The sequence below is a fragment of the Dipteris shenzhenensis genome, chromosome 27 (genome assembly GCF_047967505.1).
Source record: "Dipteris shenzhenensis isolate YYH24624 ecotype China chromosome 27, Dip_SZ_1.0, whole genome shotgun sequence".
Lineage (NCBI taxonomy): Eukaryota > Viridiplantae > Streptophyta > Polypodiopsida > Gleicheniales > Dipteridaceae > Dipteris > Dipteris shenzhenensis.
The window spans coordinates 25,356,624-25,377,296 of record NC_141622.1 but is presented as its reverse complement, the minus strand read 5'-3'; the positions used below and the strand labels follow the sequence as shown (position 1 = coordinate 25,377,296).

Below are 20,673 nucleotides of genomic sequence, written 5' to 3'. Positions count from 1 at the left end.
ATGGAGATCCAACCTATCTCAGAGCTCTACTCACAGGGGCCGTAAGAGTCAAGGTATTAATCTTCAGATGGCCCATCAGATACAGAGATCATGATGTTTGACGGTCAGTCGATCATAGTTGATCACATCTACTCTTTTTCAGGATTTCTGAGCGTTAGTTTTTTAGTATAAAACTCAGCACGGGCCCCAACGAGCCATTGCATCAGTCCATAGTGGCTTTTATGAGATACAACTTTGATTGTACTTTGTCTCATAGGCCCATGAGGCCTCTCTCTCTCTCTCTCTCTCTCTCTCTCTCTCTCTCTCTCTCTCACTCAATATATATATATATATATATATATATAGGAGGCATATCATGTTTGAAGGTCAGCCTATCATAGTTGATCACATCTACTCTTTTTCAGGATTTTTGAGCATAAGTTTTTTAGTATAGCACTCAGCATGGGCCCTAGCGAGCCCTTGCATCAATCCATAGTGGCTTTTAAGAGATACAAATTTTATTGTACTTTGTCTCATAGGCCCGTGAGGCCTCTCTCTCTCTCTCTCTCTCTCTCTCTCAATATATGTATATATATATATATATATATATATATATATATAGGAGGCATATCATGTTTGAAGGTCAGCTGATCATAGTTGATCACATCTACTCTTTTTCAGGATTTTTGAGCATTAGGTTTTTAGTATAGCACTCAGCATGGGCCCTAGGGAGCCCTTGCATCAATCCATAGTGGCTTTTATGAGATACAAATTTTATTGTACTTTGTCTCATAGGCCCGTGAGGCCTCTCTCTCTCTCTCTCTCTCTCTCTCTCTCTCTCTCTCTCTCAATATATATATATATATATAAAGATTTTACAGATGGCCACATGGCCGCCATGTGATGTCCAATCTTTCCCTCAGTAATTGCTCCGAACCACAAGGGTAGAACCTCATCCAATATATGTTCTTTACCAAATGATCAGATCCTAAGAAATAGACTCATACTCTCATCCAATATATAACCGTGCCATTCTCTACCAAATGAGCTAACCGTAAGAAATAGACTTGCCACAATTGTAGCCCTTTAATACAACCTATCTGAGATTCAATACTAACTTTTGTATCAAGTATGAAGGCAATCCTTGTTGACCAGATATGCCACAAACTTGAAAATTTGAAAAAGTGAAAGAAGATCGAAGATTATGGGTTATCAAGCTCATGGGGAGTCCTCCCAAAAACCCAGTCTTTAAAAGTTATGGGATTATCAGTCAATGAAATCCGGATGCGAGCAAAGAAATTCGTTGCGAAAAGATACTGAGGTTTACAAAAAGATGTAGAGAGGTTTCTTCGCATGTAGTACAAAACACACAATGACCAGAAGCAATCCACCACTTTCGCAATTGCTCTCTCATGGCTAGGCCTCCAACTAACATACACTAGATAACAAATTCCCTTCATATGGGATCTTAGACCTCCAACCTACCAAAGTACATACTTCCACCAATACCTACACTTCTAGGTGTACCAACCTTCGCAGTGATCGTTTCGCAGTGATCTAACGGTTATCTTTCATCATCATATGGTACACTTGATTGTTGTTCGCTTGGCTATGTCTTGAGGCTCTCTAAATGCCCAATCTAAGAGAGGTTGTTGATCCTCCAAGTGAGAAGGTCACCAAACAATATAAGTGTTGCCATCTCTCTCTCTCTCTCTCTCTCTCTCTCTCTCTCTCTCTCTCTCTCTCTCTCTTCCCCATACAAGGCTATCATTATGATAGCAATGATTTGCCATTAAGCTTAGCTCATTCATTGGCATTGTATGTGCGGATTCAACCATCGTATCATACTCTACTACTTTGTTTTCTTCTTCTCCCTCATGCACAACACTTGTCAACCTACTATGTTGCCTCCCAATTAAATTCTTCAAACAATGGCCCCAAAATAGTAAATGTCCAACCATGAAAGCCCAACTACCATAAGGAAAAACTTTCACATGATGTTCTTTAAAACTTTCTTACTTCTCAATTTTGCTCCATACATACTTCATGAAAGATTGGTCCCTTTCCAATTCATGTTTCATGAAGTACTGGCTTTTAATGTGACATAGAAAGTTCATTATCATACCACAACAATTAGCCTCACCCTACTTACCACATTCGTTAATTACATGCTATTCTAAACATGGAGTTTTAGAGAATCACACAAAGGAAAAAATTCTCTCTCTCTAAGCCTCAACCTACTCATCGCACCTACACCTTAAGTAACTCATAACCCTAATAAAAATTAAAGTCCATAAAACACTAAGGATTAATCTAATAGTACTTCTCTTGACATTCGATAACAAGAATTTGACATAATCTCCAACGTTCAATGTAGGAAAAAGGTACATTGAATCACCATTAAGGAAACATCATGTTTTGAATACTTCAAAGATCATACCTTGAAATGTCATACCTTGACAAAAAATATTCCCTCACACTAATCTTTTAGTTAGCTCTGTACCCCTTGTTTGTGGGTGGGTTTAGTTTCAAATTGTACCGCACATTTAAATGGACTCATTGTCCCCCTCCACCACATAATATCCTCCTACCAAAAAACAAGCACATTTGCAGCAAGGAGGTCATATTAATAGGCCTCTATATAATCTGAGAAGAAAAGCGTGCCATAACCTAGTTTATAGTATCTTATAAAATGAAAGAAGAGGCTAGGGTGAAAGTAGATTAAGAAAATTACGAGTAAGAAGGGGTTAGGAGAGTATGAAATCAAGAGCAAACATACTTTCAAAGCACGGCATGTTATAATAGATTTTTAAAGAAGACCTAAGGTCGAGTATGCTTATAGATAAAAGCTACCTTAGCAAGTCTACACTGCACCCTTGCAATGAAGATTTGGGTGAGGTCAAAAGGAGGTAACATTAAGTGACAAACATAGTGGTTGTGTCATGAAGTGTGGGGCGTGCCTAGCCTAAGGCTAATGCAGATGCCAATTCAACTTGAACACAATGAGGTGGTGACTACCTCATGAGGTGAGCCAACTGAAGCCCCTGTAAAGAGCTAAAGGTGAAGGAAAGTCTACTTCTCAAATGTCTAAGCTTGAGGCCGGTGTTTGTTAGTCATCGACAAGTCTTGAAACAAAGACAGTAAAAGTCACTTCATTCATGCCACAATCTACAAATTGCTTTAAAAAAGCTCTCATCTCTATTGGATGAACTTGTAAGCAAAGCAAATACCTGTAAAGAACGTCCGATAAAGCCTTGTTGATGAGGAAACAATGTTTCAAGTATCAATTTTGTGTGTCAATGGAGGGCTGCATACAAGTATCGTAGGGACAAATATAAGAAAAATACTAGGAATTACATGTTCTATTGGATGTGTTGAATAGATCAAGAACAATGGCAAAGGAATCATAACAAATGAACTACGAGATTGTTGAAAAAAAAAAAAACCATTACCAAGATTGATATGTAAGCACCGATCAACTTAACTTGTCATGCTTAACTTGATCAAAGATCCATTAGTCAAACTTTACTTTTTCTATCCATGGACTACAAAACAATGTTTTTTTGCCACTTAGTAAACAAGGGTAGGCCAACAAACTTCATATTTTGAATAGAGTCAATAAAGTCTCCAAATTTAACTACTTGAAAGCTAGTCTCAAGAAAATCAGAATATACCTAGATGGTTTAGTTCAGAGATGGTGAAAAAGAATTTCAACCCATTGCCACCACATCTTGCTCTAAAATCATGAAGCTCCTTTGAGAGTTACTTGATTTACAAGTTTTCTAACTTAAATTTCTCTTTATCTACTCTTAATTTCTACTCAATTCTAGTAAGACACATGCCTCTATACCAAGAATGTCCATTTGCAAACTACACTAATGGTACCAAGAACATCTAAACATCTCCCGATGCATACGCTATGGTTGCAAATTTTCAAAAACAACATGCCACAATTAACAAGACCAACTTTTAGAGAGTCTCTAACTAATGGCTTACTCTCTAAACATACATCTAATAGTAAAGAAGATAGTTATGAACATGCAACTTTATCCATGTAAGACGTGTAACGAGTAGCTTGAGCACATATTCATACCAAAAAAGAATATCTAGAGGAATCCAAGAACTGCCCAAAGTCGTCCTCTGAAAGCACAACAAAGTGCAATATCAATATCACACTCACAAAGTTGAAAACCATAAACTCCATCTTGCATAGGAGGGACTAGCTATTACGGCATTCCCACCGTCACCATTAGCGCCCAACAAATATGTATAGACCACATAGTATAATTATATGGTCTCACATACCAAAAGAGAATATTGATTAACTTCACAACTAGAAGCGATTCCTTATGCTAATACTTCAACTAGCAAGGATCCACATACAAAAGTTTGGAGTGATGATGAATATTGCTCATGAATATTGTTTATCCACAAAATCTTAGTCAAAAGGTTTTGCATATGATACAAGTAGACCTTGAAAATTGAGAAATATTAAAATAGAGAAATACACGGATCCACAAAAAAAAAAGCCAAACTTTGTTGGCCAAAGATGAATCTCATTAAGGCCCAAAATAGTTCAATGAAAGGTCAACATATGAAATCGATATTCATGGCTAAAATAGTTAAGTAGAACATTAACATGTGAGAGCGTAACTTCATTACAATATACCTCACTGTATTCCATGCATGGTGCTTCCAAGTCATAGCCATTCAAACAAAAAGGCTCATTAAAAGTGAGTTTTTTTTTTCAATAGAGAAATAAACCTTCTATTAATGCTTAGAAAAATCAATCATACAAAAACGCATGCAGGCCAAGCCTTGCAAAAGCGCTCCCACCTTTCAACAGTCGCTCTAAAACCCAATGTCCCACACTCCCAAGTGGCGCGTAGGGTATAGATGATATCCTACCAGATGGCGAACAAAATGGCTGCGGGTGGGATACAATGCTGGTCCATCACTAGGCTGCAACGCGCAAGCGAAATGCTCAATGTTGCAACGCTGATCAATGTCTCCCACACGCATTCCTCTAGAGGCAAAAGAGGACGATGCCAAGCAATCATGTCCATGTGTCTTATAGGCTAAGGAGATCTCATCAATGTGGAAGGCATGGCCCTCTCTGTGAACCAAGCCGCTATGCCTCAAGTATCAATGTGGAAGAAATGGCCCCCCTCTGTCAACTGGGCAACTCCATAAGCAATGTGGGATCCTCTCTAAAACTATGTCCGTGCAATAGTGGCATCGCCCATCCACCCACATTTGCTCCAATTAAGAGCCAATGGACAAGTCCCCATCGACGACCCACTAGAAGAAACAAGAAATCTTTCATAACCGCAGGTTGAACCATAAACACGTTCAAAATCCAGATCTGACCGTCTAAGACACCTCTTGCTTAGCCCAGTGTCTCTCTCGAAGAGCCGTCATTGTACCATCCACCCGCATTTGCTCCAACCAAGAGCCAATGGACAAGTCCCCGTGGGTGACCAACCAGAAGAAATAAAAGATCTTTCGTAGCCGCAAGCTGAAATATAAGCACATTCAAAATCTAGATCTGAAACCTACTGCTTAGCCCAGTGTCTCCCTCCAAGAGCCATCGTCCTATCCACGTCTGAGAGGAGACGGCCACCTCATCCACTCGCTCTATGTGGCCTACTCTGGACGGCCAAAACTACTCTTATGGGTCCCAATAGACCTTCTAAAGGGACCGTCACCGAGGGAGCATCCTGATCTAAGATGTTAAAGAGGGTCGATGGCCCATTACTCTGCTTATCTACCAATGAAGCGAATCCAAGCTCCCATCATCTCTGGGTCTCCCTCAGCCACTAACTGGTGGAACCTCCTGACCCCACTCTAAAGAAATTGGCTTGATTCTTGCCTCGCCTAATCATAACTGCAAGAGTACTACTATCCTGAAAAACTGATTGTCCATGTCTGAAGTGCTGCCTGCCATGACGCAAGGATGGTTCTCTCTCTCTCTCTCTCTCTCTCTCTCTCTCTCTCTCTCTCTCTCATCCACTTCCCGATCACACCAGCTGCAAATAGAAACAGGGGGATGGAAAAAGATGCCAAGGGAGAGTAGAATATGCCAACTATGTGATCAAGGTATGGTTGAAACAGAAGAACACATGGTAATGATATGCCCTCACTATGCACACATTAGGGAAGAGTTCAATCACCTCCTTGAGGGACATAACAAACTGGCTGATTTGCTGCATAAAGGGTCACCTTCAGCTTTAGGAACATTTGTGTATAAGCTCTTCAAGCATAGGAATCCACCTGAATCCTAGAAGGTGGTTTCTCTTTCCACCCTCCCATCTTCGGGAGGAGCTTTCATGTACTTGTGATATTGTATTGCTCAGGTCCCATAGGCCGGTTTTGGTCTTCAGAGGACGATAATATATTCTTCTTCTTCTTCTTCTTCCCTGTCCCTCGGGCTCCCAACCGCTCCTCTGCCTCTACGGGGAGCCTACTCCACGTCCCAAAACAGTTGACTGGGCTATTGTGTATTGTGCTTAATCTATGTGAATCCGTTGTCCGAGCATGAGACCATCTTGATTCCAAACCTTAGTGTCAAACCCTATACAAGCTCCACATCAATGGAGAATCCTTCCCTATAGGAGGGGCCTCACAAGGATCCAACGATGAGATTGATGCCACTATCCATCTATACGTGAGGTATTTCTGAGAAGCCCACGCTGAAGGAGCTTCCAAGGTTTTGCGCCAGGGGTGAGATCCCACGCAACTAGCTTGTCCAGGAGAACTCTATTCTACAAAACCTCCTCATGCCTATGGCATGTTCCCTGTCTGCCATGCAATTCTGGCCATCCGAACCGGCCCATAAGAAAGTGTGCACCGAGGGCCAGGCGCCTGAGCTCCAATACAAAAGCTTGTGTTGAACACACTAGAACTAAGGCGATCTGCTACTCTGCTGAAATATCAATACTCACCTAGCAGCCAAGGTACCTCGCTCTCTGCCGCTGCGAAAATGACCGAAAGCCAAAGGCAGCTCCCCTCTTGGCAGCCAAGGTACCTCGCTCTCTGCCCCCACAAAAACGACCGAAAGCCAAAGGCAGCTTCCCTCCTCACCCCCTATCAAGAAGCCAATAGATTTGGTCCACTGAAAATGAGTTATGGGAGGTTGGTGTGGAAAAACCTGGACCATGGTTGACGCATTTTTCATAATCAAGCATCAAGATGAATCTCTATGTTATCCAATATTCAGAAAACACTCATGGAGCATTGAAGTGACTTATCTGCCACTTAAAAGATGGTTTTTCTTGGCCTTGCATAGTAATGAAAATACTCACAAAAAACATATTCAGCGACTAAAAGGTGTCCATTAAGAGGGCTCACAAAAGGCATTGTGTGACCAATGTTCATTGCATGGTCAAAAGCATGGAGAAACCACTCTAGGAGATTAAGGGCATAAGTTTACCGAAAAGCCGTAAACTTTTAATCACATATCTGTGCCTCCATCAATCTGATGCTTTCTTTTATTGAAACATCCAATCCCACATTTTGTAGGTTATGAAGTAATAGAAACGCTTCAAGTGGAAAGAAGGTTGAACATTTAAAAATACAAAAAAGACCCATTCCGAGGGCAGGACAAATAAATACAACAGTTGAGGAGGCATTGGAAATCTATTTGCAGCATTACTATAATCACATGGTGAGCAGTGAGAAACTCTTGTCTGTAGGTATATAAGTAACTCCAATAAAGAAGGAGGAGTTATAACCATACAGACACTTGAGGCATTGAGACACTAAGCAGACGGGCAATGGCAAATCTAGAGCGAATGGACAGACTATCATTGCCATGGCTAATGTTTAGGTACTTCAAGATTAGCAGCTCTTCTAATAAAGTCAGAGCTGAACCTTAAGGTTAAATTGATGTTCGCCTCACAAAGCACAAGCAGCTATAATTTGAAGCCTGTGTGGATAATTTTATTCAACTTTTTTTCCCAAGTAGAGAGAATTGAGTCAATCAAGGCCAATGAATTTTTGCTTACAAGGGGAGTTCAAATTCAACAGTCAAGTCACTGGAAGTAGGGACGCTGTGCAAGAGTACTACTCAATTAAGAAAACTTTCCTCGAGTTCTTGACGAGTAAGTAAACCCCCCATTATCCCACTTTCATTGAAGGAAAAAGCCTTCATGAAACAGTGTCAGCAGAACAGCCAAATGGTTATCTTTCTTCATGCTGACATCTGCATAGCTTGAGTGAGTTTTTGGAACACCAAGAACAATGTTTGCATCATAAGGTGACACATAATCCCAATGCATTCTTTACTTCAAGAGTGTTCCTGACAATTATTCTTGAAAGAACATCAAATGATGGTTACAAAGAGACCTAAATTGCTCAGTTGAAATGTCTACAAATCTGCTTTCCAGCGGTCCTTTCTTCAAACTCTTGTCTCATCATCATCTTGACTTGGAACTTGCGGATTATACACAGCCTACAACGGTGTCGACTGTGTTCGTCGTCATGGTTTGAGTACACAAACTGAGAATTATTGCCATGCAGACAACGGAATCACTTACCAGGAAATCTGATTTCTTGCAATTGAGGCTCAATCCACATTATCTTATACTCTGCCTCTGGTAGGAATAAAACCGTGATCAGCCAAAGTCAAAAGCCTCCAACTCAAGATTTGAGGGAAACTCATGGCTTCATCTGCTGGCAAAACACACAAATTTTGCTTCAATTCTGGTAGACATCGTTTAAAACTGAGAAACAAGTGACAAATTAAAATTCTCTGCTGCCAAAGCCAAACTGCAGACAGAATCTTCCATCAAACTGAAGAAACATGAGGGTGTAAGACATACAAAACGGTTAGACTAAAAGTGGATGTGAATTTGGTAAAGAAGAAAAATATCCTTGAAAAGGCAGACTCAAAGATCAAATCTACAGATCATGAGACGAACAGCAATTGCTTGCTTATACATGCTCAGAGAATGTGAGGACAAACAAAGCAATATATGGCTAGCCTAAATTACATGGCTGACTTTTGTTGAAGGGCTGTTCTCATATTCTGAACTGTGATGACTTCCCCCCTAAAAAAAGGGGTATGGAACCTTACATTGACAACAAGGCACTTCAGCCTCTTTCAACCTCTCCACCAGCGTCGACCCTCACTCCAACAGTTCCAAAAGGACAGCTGCTATTGAGAGGCTCAATTTTCCATCACATGTTACAAGAACGGTAACCTTTTTAGGTTAAACTAGAATATGGGCTTATTGTTACACAAAGATGGCTTGCGGCTCATTGTTCCAACATTTGAGGCATTTTACTCTTTCTATTGTTACAAGGTTGCCCTGGTCGTCTATGTGCAAGGCTATGATCCTGAAAGCTCAAGGTATCAATTGCTGCACACATTTCACCATTAAGGGCTATTGATGCACTTTGCCATGTATTTGCATCTTCTTCAGTTTAAGTGCTAGCTTAGGACGGAAGTTAGCTGCTTGGAGAATACACTACAAAGGTATCACTAAAAACAAGAAGACAATCATATCTTGGGCTATAATAGATAATAAGCAAACTATGCATCAGTCTTAGTTACAAGATGTATATCATTTGATAAAAAGTTACAGGAGAATCTTATACGATCATGTTCTCACTCGAAAAGATGGCCATACCCAAACTGAGTTACAGTACTGGTCAACTATGCACACAAATTGTGAACCAAACCTTAGTAGAAATCATCCAAAACTGAGCCTCGGGTGTGGAGGTATTTATAACGATTGAGAAATAGAAATTAGAATGACTAATCCATGAAAATGATAAAGGGCCAACCTTGTCGTCCAATATCATGAATAATAACAGTATGCTGTTTGAGTATTCCATTTCTATTCTAGAAGTTGCACTAAAAGAGCCTCCAATCTTCCCATTCATGTGATCAAAGAAGAAACTTTTTCATGTTGCTTTGCTTTTCTCCAATTGAAGCGTGCGTCTAACTCCATTTGCAATTCCTCCTCTTCCCCCTAAACCTAAGAAGATGTTTCACTCACTTCCAACAGAGTTTCTCCTTTTAATCATGATCTCATTATGCTTGCTCCAACATGATCCTTGTGCCAATTGTTCCACTTCAAATGTCTCTTCTACATGGAACCCATGGAAGAGATAGGAACTTCATGTGTTAACTTGCTCATCACCGCTAATATACCATGGCATCTGTGCATGGATTTGGTTTGCAGAGAATTTACTGACGGGTAAGCTTTTGACTAGTACATTCACTTGACCAATGGCAGAACACATCCAATGCCTTACCTATAGCTTGCTTGACTCTACAATATACCCCTACTAAGGCCAATTCCCTCGTCTTAGCAAAAGCCAATGCAACCTTACAGCCATATAGGCCGTATAAAAAAATGTTTGCTCCATCCAAGAGGATACACATGGCATTATAATATATATACACACATGCATATGCATATACATACATACACATAAACACGAACATAAATACACCAGTCACAACAACAACATTTCTCATGCTTCGAAACGCTTCTTTACGTCCCTTCAATGTAAAGCAAAAGTTCAAAAATAACACCCATCTTTTGGAAGACACAAATGGCCAAGAGCTTCCTAGACGTACCAATGAGTACCGGATAAAGATCTCTTATCCTCACACCATGGCCAATAGACCCCCAAGGCAAGCTTAGCACTCTGCTAGGGGAGGGAAGATGGGACACAAAATTTGGATATCTACTATTTGGTATTAGTATCGCTTTTACGTATGTTTGAAAAGCTTGTTGAGATCACGTGGTAGCCTTTTTGTGAATAAGATATTACAAAGGTTTTAGAAAGCTTGGCACTCTGCTAGGGGGGAGGAGATGGGACACAAAAATTGGATATCTACTATTTGGTATTAGTATCGCTTTTGCGTATGTTTGAAAAGCGTGTGGAGATCACGTGGTAGCCTTTCTGTGAATAAGATATTACAAAGGTTTTAGAAAATAGAAAGAATGAGTCATATAAAGAAGTGGATCTCATGTCCATGAATGTAAGAGAGATCACATGCCAAAGTCTGTAGAGGGCATGTGAAGGAGTGTGAAAGATTGTGGGATCAAGACGAATCCTTCTAGAATTCCTATGTAAAGTAGAGAGGGTGTGGGCATATGGAAAAGAGAGGGTCCCTATAAGCCCCATGTCGAAAGACTCTTTGACTTTCTCAAATTTTAAATACTCATGAGCATCTTGTGACAAAGAAATGTTTGCAAAAATATCATATATAAGATTTTAGGAGTTTTTCAAAGCCTTCTCAATTCGCATGCCTTGGCATGTATGGTCTATACATTATTGTTGACAGTTGTCTGCTGAATGATAAATCTAATGGCTGGCTGGCTGCTCATCATTTATGGTCTTACTTGTCTTTAATATTGTCAACACTTGTTTGCTGAACGATATAATCTGATGGCTGGCTAGCTGGCTGTTGATCATTTATGGTCTTCACTATTCAATGTCTATGCAATTGGCTCACATTTTACTCATGAGTCACGTTATTTGAATTTCTTGTTGGATAATGGATTTCATGGGCCACGGCCATTGACATTTATGAGCTCTTAAGTAGGAAATACATTTTACAATATATATTTCATACTTCTATGCTTTGTATGCCATTGTCCGGGGCAATATTATTGGAATTCCACATGTTAAACATCATTTTAACTTACCCTGTATGCGGGACATATTATACACCAAAGAGTACAACTACGCATTTCAAAACTTCTGCTTTTTTTTGAAATGTTCCACGGTTCTATCTTTCGAAACGTTTCTGGTGAATATGAAATACACACATGCATGCATACATAAATAAAATGCAACACTAGACACCGTAAAAAGTATGTTCTCCATCGAACAGAATATCACACTCTGCTTGCACCACTCACCCACAAAAGAAAGCACACGTATATGTGCATGGAAAAGATCGTGTATCAATTCATGCATACTACCAAGAAGGAAGAAAGAAAGTTTATTAAAGTCTTCGGAAGACCGATCGGTCTTTGAGACTATGAGAAACCTGATACAAACAAGCTGAAAGGGTTCTAATAGTAATGAACAGTGTTGACGCTTGCCACACTCAGATTGCTCATGCCTACTTGATGCAATCACTCAATAAACACAAAAAGGAAGTCTCGATACGATAGAATTCCATTTATATAGTGAGCAAACATAGCTCAGATCCAATTTGCAAGCACACACTCAATTGCCTTTTGTGCATCACTCAATGTGTGTACATTTGTCTCTTGAACTCTATCTCATCTATTGGGCTCGAACAACTGAAGACTTGGAACATTCTAAATATCTTAGAATCACCCACCTTCCGCATGCGTCTCTATATCCATTTGTTCCTTGTCATTTGGAAGGATCTCGTATAACTCCACATGCATAGGACTTGGTTATCATCTAGCAAGATTTAGTGAAGCTGAGCTTTTATGAAGAGCACTGTCTACAGATCTTAAAGGAGGGTTTCATCGTGCAAGTGTAACAGTGCAGAATCAGTTCTGTTAGTGGCACTGCTACTGCAAGATGCAATTGAGTTGGTCCTCAGAACCTGCATACTCGTATGCGCGAGTCATCATAAGGATGCATGCACATGGCTACCTTAGCTTATTAGTTTTGATTCTAAGCCCCATAGGAATCTTGTATGTGGTTCTTATTAAATCCAGATGTGGGAATTTCACTGAGATCTCTCACTCGATGAGTTATATGATCAGTTGAAAAGCTGCGTCAAGTTGTTGTTGTTGTCGTTTTTCTTTCTTTCTTTTTATTTTCTTTTATTTTTTTCTCTTTCTTTTTTTCCTTTTTTTCCTTTTTTTTGGGAGGGGGGGGGGCTCCAAAATCCACTAGGAGAATTTGCTTTGAGACCAAAGGTTTGCTACAGATCATACGTGCAATCAATCAAACCTAGAGTCTCTCTACTTGAACCTAATCCATCTCTCATAGGTTGGGGCTCATCAAGGAGACTCATACATACCAACTGGGCAGACCAGAGAGTCGAAGAGAAGAGACGTGGTCCTAGGATTCTAAAAATGAGAGAGGAAGCACCAGCACTCGAGCATAGCAAATGCAGTACCCTACTGGATCGGACTTGCATAGTCCGTCTCATTATGAAATCAAGCTGGAGAACACTCTTAGAGAGAGAGAGAGAGAGAGAGAGAGAGAGCAACAGTCTCTATTGGCAACCCATCGAAAGTAAGTTGCTCTCTATGCATGACTTCCAAACGCGTTAAGGAATATACCCTTGATTTTATCAAGGTTGACCTTAAGATCATGTGTCTCAACAATCATGCTCTTGATCTTCTCCGTCCAAACCCTACATGATACAAAGTGTCAAGAATACCCCATACCCTAGTCATCTCCTCATCGTCCTAGATCATGTAGGCATCTGATGAGGCAAGCTCGTGGCATTATATCGAAAGCCTGGTGAGCAACAATGAACCTCTATTTCTATGCCCTGATGCACCCCACAATGTAAGGATGTGAAACAAGGTCATGTGATAACATATCCACTAGCTCTCAGTCCTGCATGCCGAGACATAAATCTTAGACATGGCATGCCCAATCATGATGGTCTTGTAGTCTTGTAGTTTTCCAAACTCATGGGATCCATTGAGTTATGGATTGGGATGATGGTATAAATGGTGCACGTGTGGGAAAAACTGGTGCAAATTGCTTCATTTAAAAGTCTTACCAAGATCAAGACTAGGGTACTTAGTCTATATGCAATATACAATACAGTCAGCCATTATGGAACTTCAAGGCTGCGTGTCTGATGTCATCGGTGATGGTACACAGTGCACAAGAGATGGGATAGGGTATTTGTGAGACGTCGAGGAACAACTATTGTAAAGAGTACGTGCATACTAGTGCCAAAGAGTGGTGTCAATGATAGAAGGAGAAGTACATCGCTCAAGAAACTACCGTCAGAAGTCTTCCGAGTTGCTGCTAAACAAGATATTTAGTAAGTCCTCATTCTGGCAGATCAAGACTTTCTTCTTTCAGAGAACCAAGCGGCAAATACTCACATATAGTCTCCGTTGTGCTTAAAGATGGTGCTTGGTTTGTGTCGAAGTTGGCAACGTAATGCCTTACACTCATCATTGTACCAACTATTGCAAGGGATTTATACAATAGGTAACCGAAGGGTGGAGCATGATGTGTAGAAATAAGTGTAGAGAGCGGCAGCATGAAGAGAGCGCATGACCAGAGCAGCTCGATCCTCTAGACCTCAAGTAGGATACAAAGGCAGGCGGATAACCCATGGAAGTAGTGTATTTTGTGGTATGTGACGTGTGTGGAAGGTGTCATGTATGGTGTGACGTGAGTAACGAATAACCTTTGGTCGTAACATATTTCATAGTATGTGAAGCGCGTGATGGGAGATGGACAAGCTAAAGAAAAGATAAGTATGATAAACTCTGAGAGAAGCCCAAGGAGGGAGAGGGGGGGGGGGGCAAACATACATACATATACACACACATGCACATGCACGTGCGCATTGTAAATATTTCTATGCGAATGTACAATATTGTATACATGCATACATATTCATACGCACATGCCAATTAAGATGTCTTTCTCACTTATAAAGGACCAATTTCATGCCAATTGGTCCCCAACAACAAATCCCCAATGAGTCCAGGAACATGCCCAAACTCATCCTCTAAAAGCACAGCATAGTGCACTTTCAATCTCATGATAGTCACTCGTAAGGTTTAACTCCATCACGCATAGCAGGGACTAGCTACTATGACATCCCCACTGACGTCATCCGCGCCCAACAGTGGGTGTAGACCATAGTATAAACACATGCTCTCACACATACAAATCCACACACCCACACATATTGAGCATCCATTTATACTTGGCCCCCAACAACATTGTAAATCATCTTTAGAGCAACAAATAGGACAAAAGGCATTGAAATCATCAGCCTGTTATACCATAAGGTTGTCCCCTTCCCAAAGCCTGTATTTCAGAGCGGTATAACTACCTTGAGCTGCACAGGTCAATGAAGCCATCGCACAACTTGGATTTTGGCAACTGAATATTTAGCCTCACCTTCCTCCATAAAAATACCAAGCCTTCACATTTCAGGCATGCCCCTATTACTTGCACATCGTAGCACTAACACAGGACCATGAATTCACTAAGGAAAAGTTGTATTACTCCAATAATCAATTAAAGGAAAAGTAAGTGTTCCAAACTATAAAATATTTGAAAGCCTTTAACAAAACTCAGAGACGACAGCTGGGGTAAAGAATAGGCTTCTGGTTTAATCCAAAAGAGAGCAAAGTAAATGTTAGGATTTTCAACAACTCCCCTCAGCTAAGGAATTCTAAACTGTGCAAAGTTACACAACTCACAAAAGGAAAAGAAAACATAAAAACATATATTGAAACAAGCTCAAGCATTAATGCATACAAAACTTAAATTAACAAACATCTGCAAGCAAAAACAGGCTTGAATAGGGATACCTGAGCGACAGAACGTACTCCCAGGATTGCCAGCATCTTGTTGCCATGATATTACTCTCTATGCCTTGCTGCGGATGGTGGGATCTTTCTCCAATCAAACAGCTCAGTGTGAGAACTGCCAGCAGCTTCACAAGCCAAAAGCCAATGTAGAATGTGATAAGTACGGATCACAAGCTATTAAATCCTGATTTCCTCGATTACAGCCTAAACCTTGTAGCTGCTAACTCTCACCTTGTATCCAGAGTCACTCTGCTCCTGTCATTTCCTAAGGTGTATACTGGGTGGAGCTGCTGCAGCAGCTCCACCCAGATGTACTGTGCCTCACCGTTCCTTTCTTCCCAAAAGCAAGTAGCATACTTGATCACTGCAACAGCATGATAAAATAGAATTCAGCAACTATATGGAACGTAACAGAGGCCAACCACCTGTCCACCTCTCCCAAATATCATGCAAATAAACTGGTACAGTTCACAGATTCCAGCATGCCCAAAAAGCACACGATCTATATTTCAGGAAGTTATTACTGCAAATCTGTAACAACAGAATTATCCTCCATAGTAACATTATATCTGTGACATCCCTGGCCAATCCAATACACAAAAAGAAGGCCCCAGGTATTAGAACCCTGAAACCCCCCCTCAAAAAAAGCAAAATAGCTAGATCATAAGGCTTTCAAGCTTGGCTCCATCAACTGAAAATATGGGTGAAACAGAATCAGAAAACTTCAAATAATTACCCCAGCCTCAGGCTACATGTACTTACCCACACCAATCAAAACATTGGACACTCTTAAAATGGGAGTGAGAACACGTAGGGAATCGGAGTCACACTCTCATCATACAACCAGGTTACAGAGATACATATAATGAAATTTTAACTGTAGAAATAGATAACGACTTAAAAATTTGCTAAGACGTTTAGGAGGCTGTGACACGCAAACGAACGAACAGGTTGCAATAAATGGACTGCCAAATGGTTACAAAATTGATATAACTTGGAAAAGTTCTCACAGAATACAACCAATTGAAGGGAATAACATCTACAGAACATTCCATAGGAGTTCCACAACATACACTGGCTGAATCAGAAAATCGCATCATTAATGAATATGACATTCAGAGGGGGCTGAAGACATGAGCAACAGCAAATAAGGCAATGGAAGAAGGTTGTCCCAAAGAGTGGCATTATTTAGTGAGCAATAGTGAAGGGCATTATTCATGTGGCTATCTTTCCCACTGTACTGCTCCTGAATGTGTGGTGATGCAGCTTCAAGGATTAAACGGTCATGCATACCTTGCTCTCGATGCACAATCTGCTTCTTAGTAGATTTGCTTTGGCATCCTTTGTTATCATCACCATGGTCTTCAATATTTTCTTCCTTAATGGAGACCATACAACGCTGGATACTTACCTCCTCCTCAAAAAACTTTGTCCTCAAAGTTTGCATGCCTAGACATGTCAAGTGCAAGTGCATCCACATCCTTACCTTGCTGGTCAACATCCGCATCTTGATTTCTATCACAGATTTGCTCATCTGTCTTTTCAACCATTTGGCTTGCTTCATTGTCACTGTTATGTAGGCTTCTGCCATCACCATGCATACATGTATTCCTTCCATTGGTATGCTGAACTGCTAGGGCATCGTCTGGAGCAATGTATCGGTCCTGCAAACTGATATAACAGCCCCCTTGATGTCCATATTTGTTTCCATCACGTGGGCTGCTCTTTTTATCGGAGCAGCTATCCCCAAAAAACCCATTTGTATTTGCAGCTGTAATTGCCTTGAAATAATCAGATTTGTGTCCTGCATACAAAGGCATGTTCACTGGATTTGAAACATGATTTGGCTGTGTACTAGTGGGAGGCATAGGATGGCTTGGCTGCATTGGCTGTGTTACCCACATTTGCACATGTGCATTCTCCTCAGATGTTGGGTAGCTATTTTTATCGGCCTGCTTAGCGTGTGTCATCACCCCTCTAGTAATCATAGATCCAAAAACAGGTGGCTGCTCTATGCATTTGTATCTCCACATTTAGCGTGGAATGACCCTAGGAATGACATCTTTGTCGGTTCTAACAGCTGAATGTGTAATGTATATATCCCGACCTTGCAAGCTGTTTTGTGCTTGCAATGCACTAGCCTGTGAGGCATATTGTAGTTCAGCTTGTAGACCACCTGAAATCTGATGCATGACAAACTTCTCGATAAGCCCAAAGGGGGAAAATACTTGATGCAACACATCCAATGTAATAGGGTACTGTAATTGGGTACAAGAGGTTGTAGATGGTAATCGAAAGAGTTCCCTTGGACTGAAATCCTGTTGTGCGTGCAAAATCTGCCATAAAAACTCGGCGTGGTGTAGAGAATGCATTATGGCTGTCTGATTGGACCCCATCCTGGGGTATAGGCTGCATGCCTTTGTCCGGTAATGCATGTGCGACAACCTGGCCAATCTGCTAAGACTGCTGACTAATCATCTGCTGTCCCAACTGTAAAGATGTATCCTGCTAGAGCATGGAGGAGAATGCTGCAAGGAATTGAGTCTGAACAACCCGAGATGTAGGAGAGAGGGCCTGAGTGGTAGTAGGAACATTTATACCACTAGTGGATGCACCCACTATGGAAGGCTAGTGCTCACACTGGGCAACCTCATCACTGTCATCAAGTGATTCAAGAAGGGGAGGTTGGGGTGCCATGGTGAACTACCACGGGAGAGTTGAATGTATGGCTTTCCTTGCAAAGAAATTCCCAAACTGATATAGTGTAGAACCACGAAAATGTCAATAGAGAAGCTCGAGAGAAAGGTCGATGAAGAAGCTGCAAAATGTGGCCCAAATAAGCCCGAAATGTGAGAAAGAGGCTGGAACGAGGCTCTTTTCTTTTCCTTTTTTCTTTTTTCTTTTTTGGGGGGAGGGGGGGAGGGATCCTAAATCACCTAAGATAGTTATGACAGCCCTAACCTAAGACTACAACTGTTATCGACACCGACTTATGCTAACCTAACCCAACTTTTAACCTTGGTTAGTACTAACCTAACCTAGAGCCAAACTAACTAAACCTAATTGACTACACCTAACCTAACCCACTCCACTAACTAAACCTAACCAGCCTAACTAACTGAACCTCAAGAGGCGACGGAGGCGGCACGGCGTGGGTAGGCGGCGCAACCGACGACGACAACAAGATCAAGGCAAACAAAGTCGACGCGAGCACACGGGATGGTGCAAGCAACTAGAACAAACGGGATGGCGAGGGACATGGTGCCGATGGGACTACTGGTGTAGCACGTATGGGCTCACGGATGGCAACTGCGGGACGGGGGCTGGCGAAAACAAGAGCACGCGATGGAACCACGAAGGCTCATAACTCCTTCAGACGACAGGGCTGTTGTGGATCACGCAATGTAAGCTGCTTTAGGTGCAAGTGTCACTGATGGGTGGGAAGGCTAGATGAGGCTGTCGATGGAGTGCTCTGCTTTCAACCGGCTTGGGCTCAACAGATGGGTCGTTGAGCTACCCGCACAAGGATCATGCTCGATGAGCTACCCGCACAAGGCTCTCTTTGCGCACAACCATGGCTCTTAGGCAGAATATCTTCAGTGCTATCTGTTGCGTTGATTTTGATTGTTGCACGCTTGTGAAAAGCTGCAAGCTTGAGCTTGTGCTGGCGTTTGAGCTGAACAGGGCTGGGTAATAGCGTTGGCATTAGTATGGCAGCTGCTATCACGATCTGTGACGTATTCCTTTCTCTATTTCTAGACTTATGGATGGTTTGACGAATGGACACTTGTGGAAGGGTATGCCCTTTCGACAGGACACTTCCTATGAGGCACAACCCTTCACAAGAGACATTCTATTGAAGAGACATTTCTATTGTAATGTACCCTCTCATTAAGGGTCACACCCTTCACAAGGGGTACACACCACTTCATGCACATACCCTTTGGAGTACACACCTTTTCATGTGTGACTCTTCACTCTCTATATAAGAGAGGCCCAATTGTATGGATGACACATTACATACCCTACAGACATTCAAGCAATACAATTATTCCTTGTTCTCTGCTATCTCAGTCTCCTTTCTGTTCCTTAGCACATTTCTAAATATAGTAAATCTAGGATTTCCTACAGTGGTATCAGAGCAAAATTCGCTCCTGCCTGTAGGAAATGCCCCCCACCTTCTAGCGCCGATCTGATACATCTTTTCCGCTAGAAGGATATCCGTGCACATTGTGCATGGAAGAGATGGAGAGGATGAGCGTAAAAATTTTTAGCGCCAATCCTGCCTAAAGTCATCTATGGCCTCTCCATCTCCCACACATCACGAGTTGATGTGAATGGACACGACAAAAATCGTGTCTTTTGGGCTGTCCCAAAACCAAGGGACGCACATTTTCCACCATCGGACACACCTTTTGATTAAGAGTCTCGACTCCTCACTCAAGGGACACACCCCATCGTGGACAAAAGGACACACCTATTCATGTAAGGACACCCCTTTTAAAAACAAGGACACACCCCTTCATGAAAAGGTGCACCTATTCCAAGGGTCACACCCCTTCGAATAGGCACACCTTTTAGGCACCAAGCACCTATAAAAGGGTACCTAGAGAGGGGTAAAAAGGGAAAAAAATAAACCCAGCCCCTACCCTTAGGTTTACCCTAGCTACCCTAGGGTTAACTAAACCCCCCAATTAATTTTTGGGCAACTACCCAACCTTAGGCAGCCCCAACGAAAAGAGGCGAACCGCTTTGACGTTCCGTACGGATCTCCACGCGCAGCAGCCCGCCTCAGCCCCTCGCCGTACGGATCTGCACCATACGGATCAGCCCCGTTCTGTACGGATCTGCACCGTACGGATCTCCACGCAGGTTCGCAGCCCCTAGCCTCGCCATATCGCAGCCTCCCTGCGCAGCCCCTAGCGGAAGAAGGGAGGAGAAAGGGTAGAAGAGAGAGAACGAGGTAGGAAAGAGAGGGAGAGATTGAGAGAAAGTAGGGGAGAGAGAGAGAGAGAGAGAGAGAGAGAGAGAGAGAGAGTGAATGAGCGTAGGCAGGAAGGAGGAAGGGAGAGTAGATAGGATTAGATGTCACATCAAAAGTTCCGTACAAAGGTGTGGAGGTGGACTAATATAGTCTCCCTCTAGGCCTAAAAATCCCCTAAGCCAAATCAGGCCTAACCCTCGCTAACTTGGCCTGATCTTGGCCTTCATTACATAG

The 20,673-nt window shown here is 41.7% G+C and overlaps 1 protein-coding gene across 7 annotated transcripts in view; it reads right to left on the bottom strand.

The window, feature by feature from the left end:
* LOC147884084 (uncharacterized) overlaps window positions 1–20,673 on the bottom strand; it is a 36,541-nt gene that overhangs the window by 5,114 nt on the left and 10,754 nt on the right. For 3 of the 7 annotated variants that reach the window (XM_087398283.1, XM_087398289.1, XM_087398288.1), the window contains 3 exons: window positions 15,687–15,819; window positions 15,456–15,580; window positions 8,044–8,649 (listed from right to left, as the gene is read on the bottom strand). The gene's annotated coding sequence lies outside the window, so the exon portion shown is untranslated. Of the gene's footprint in view, window positions 1–2,482; window positions 2,567–3,209; window positions 3,287–8,043; window positions 8,653–15,455; window positions 15,581–15,686; window positions 15,820–20,673 lie in introns of those variants that run through there. The other 4 variants (XM_087398286.1, XM_087398285.1, XM_087398287.1 and 1 more) reach the window with 4 other exon arrangements.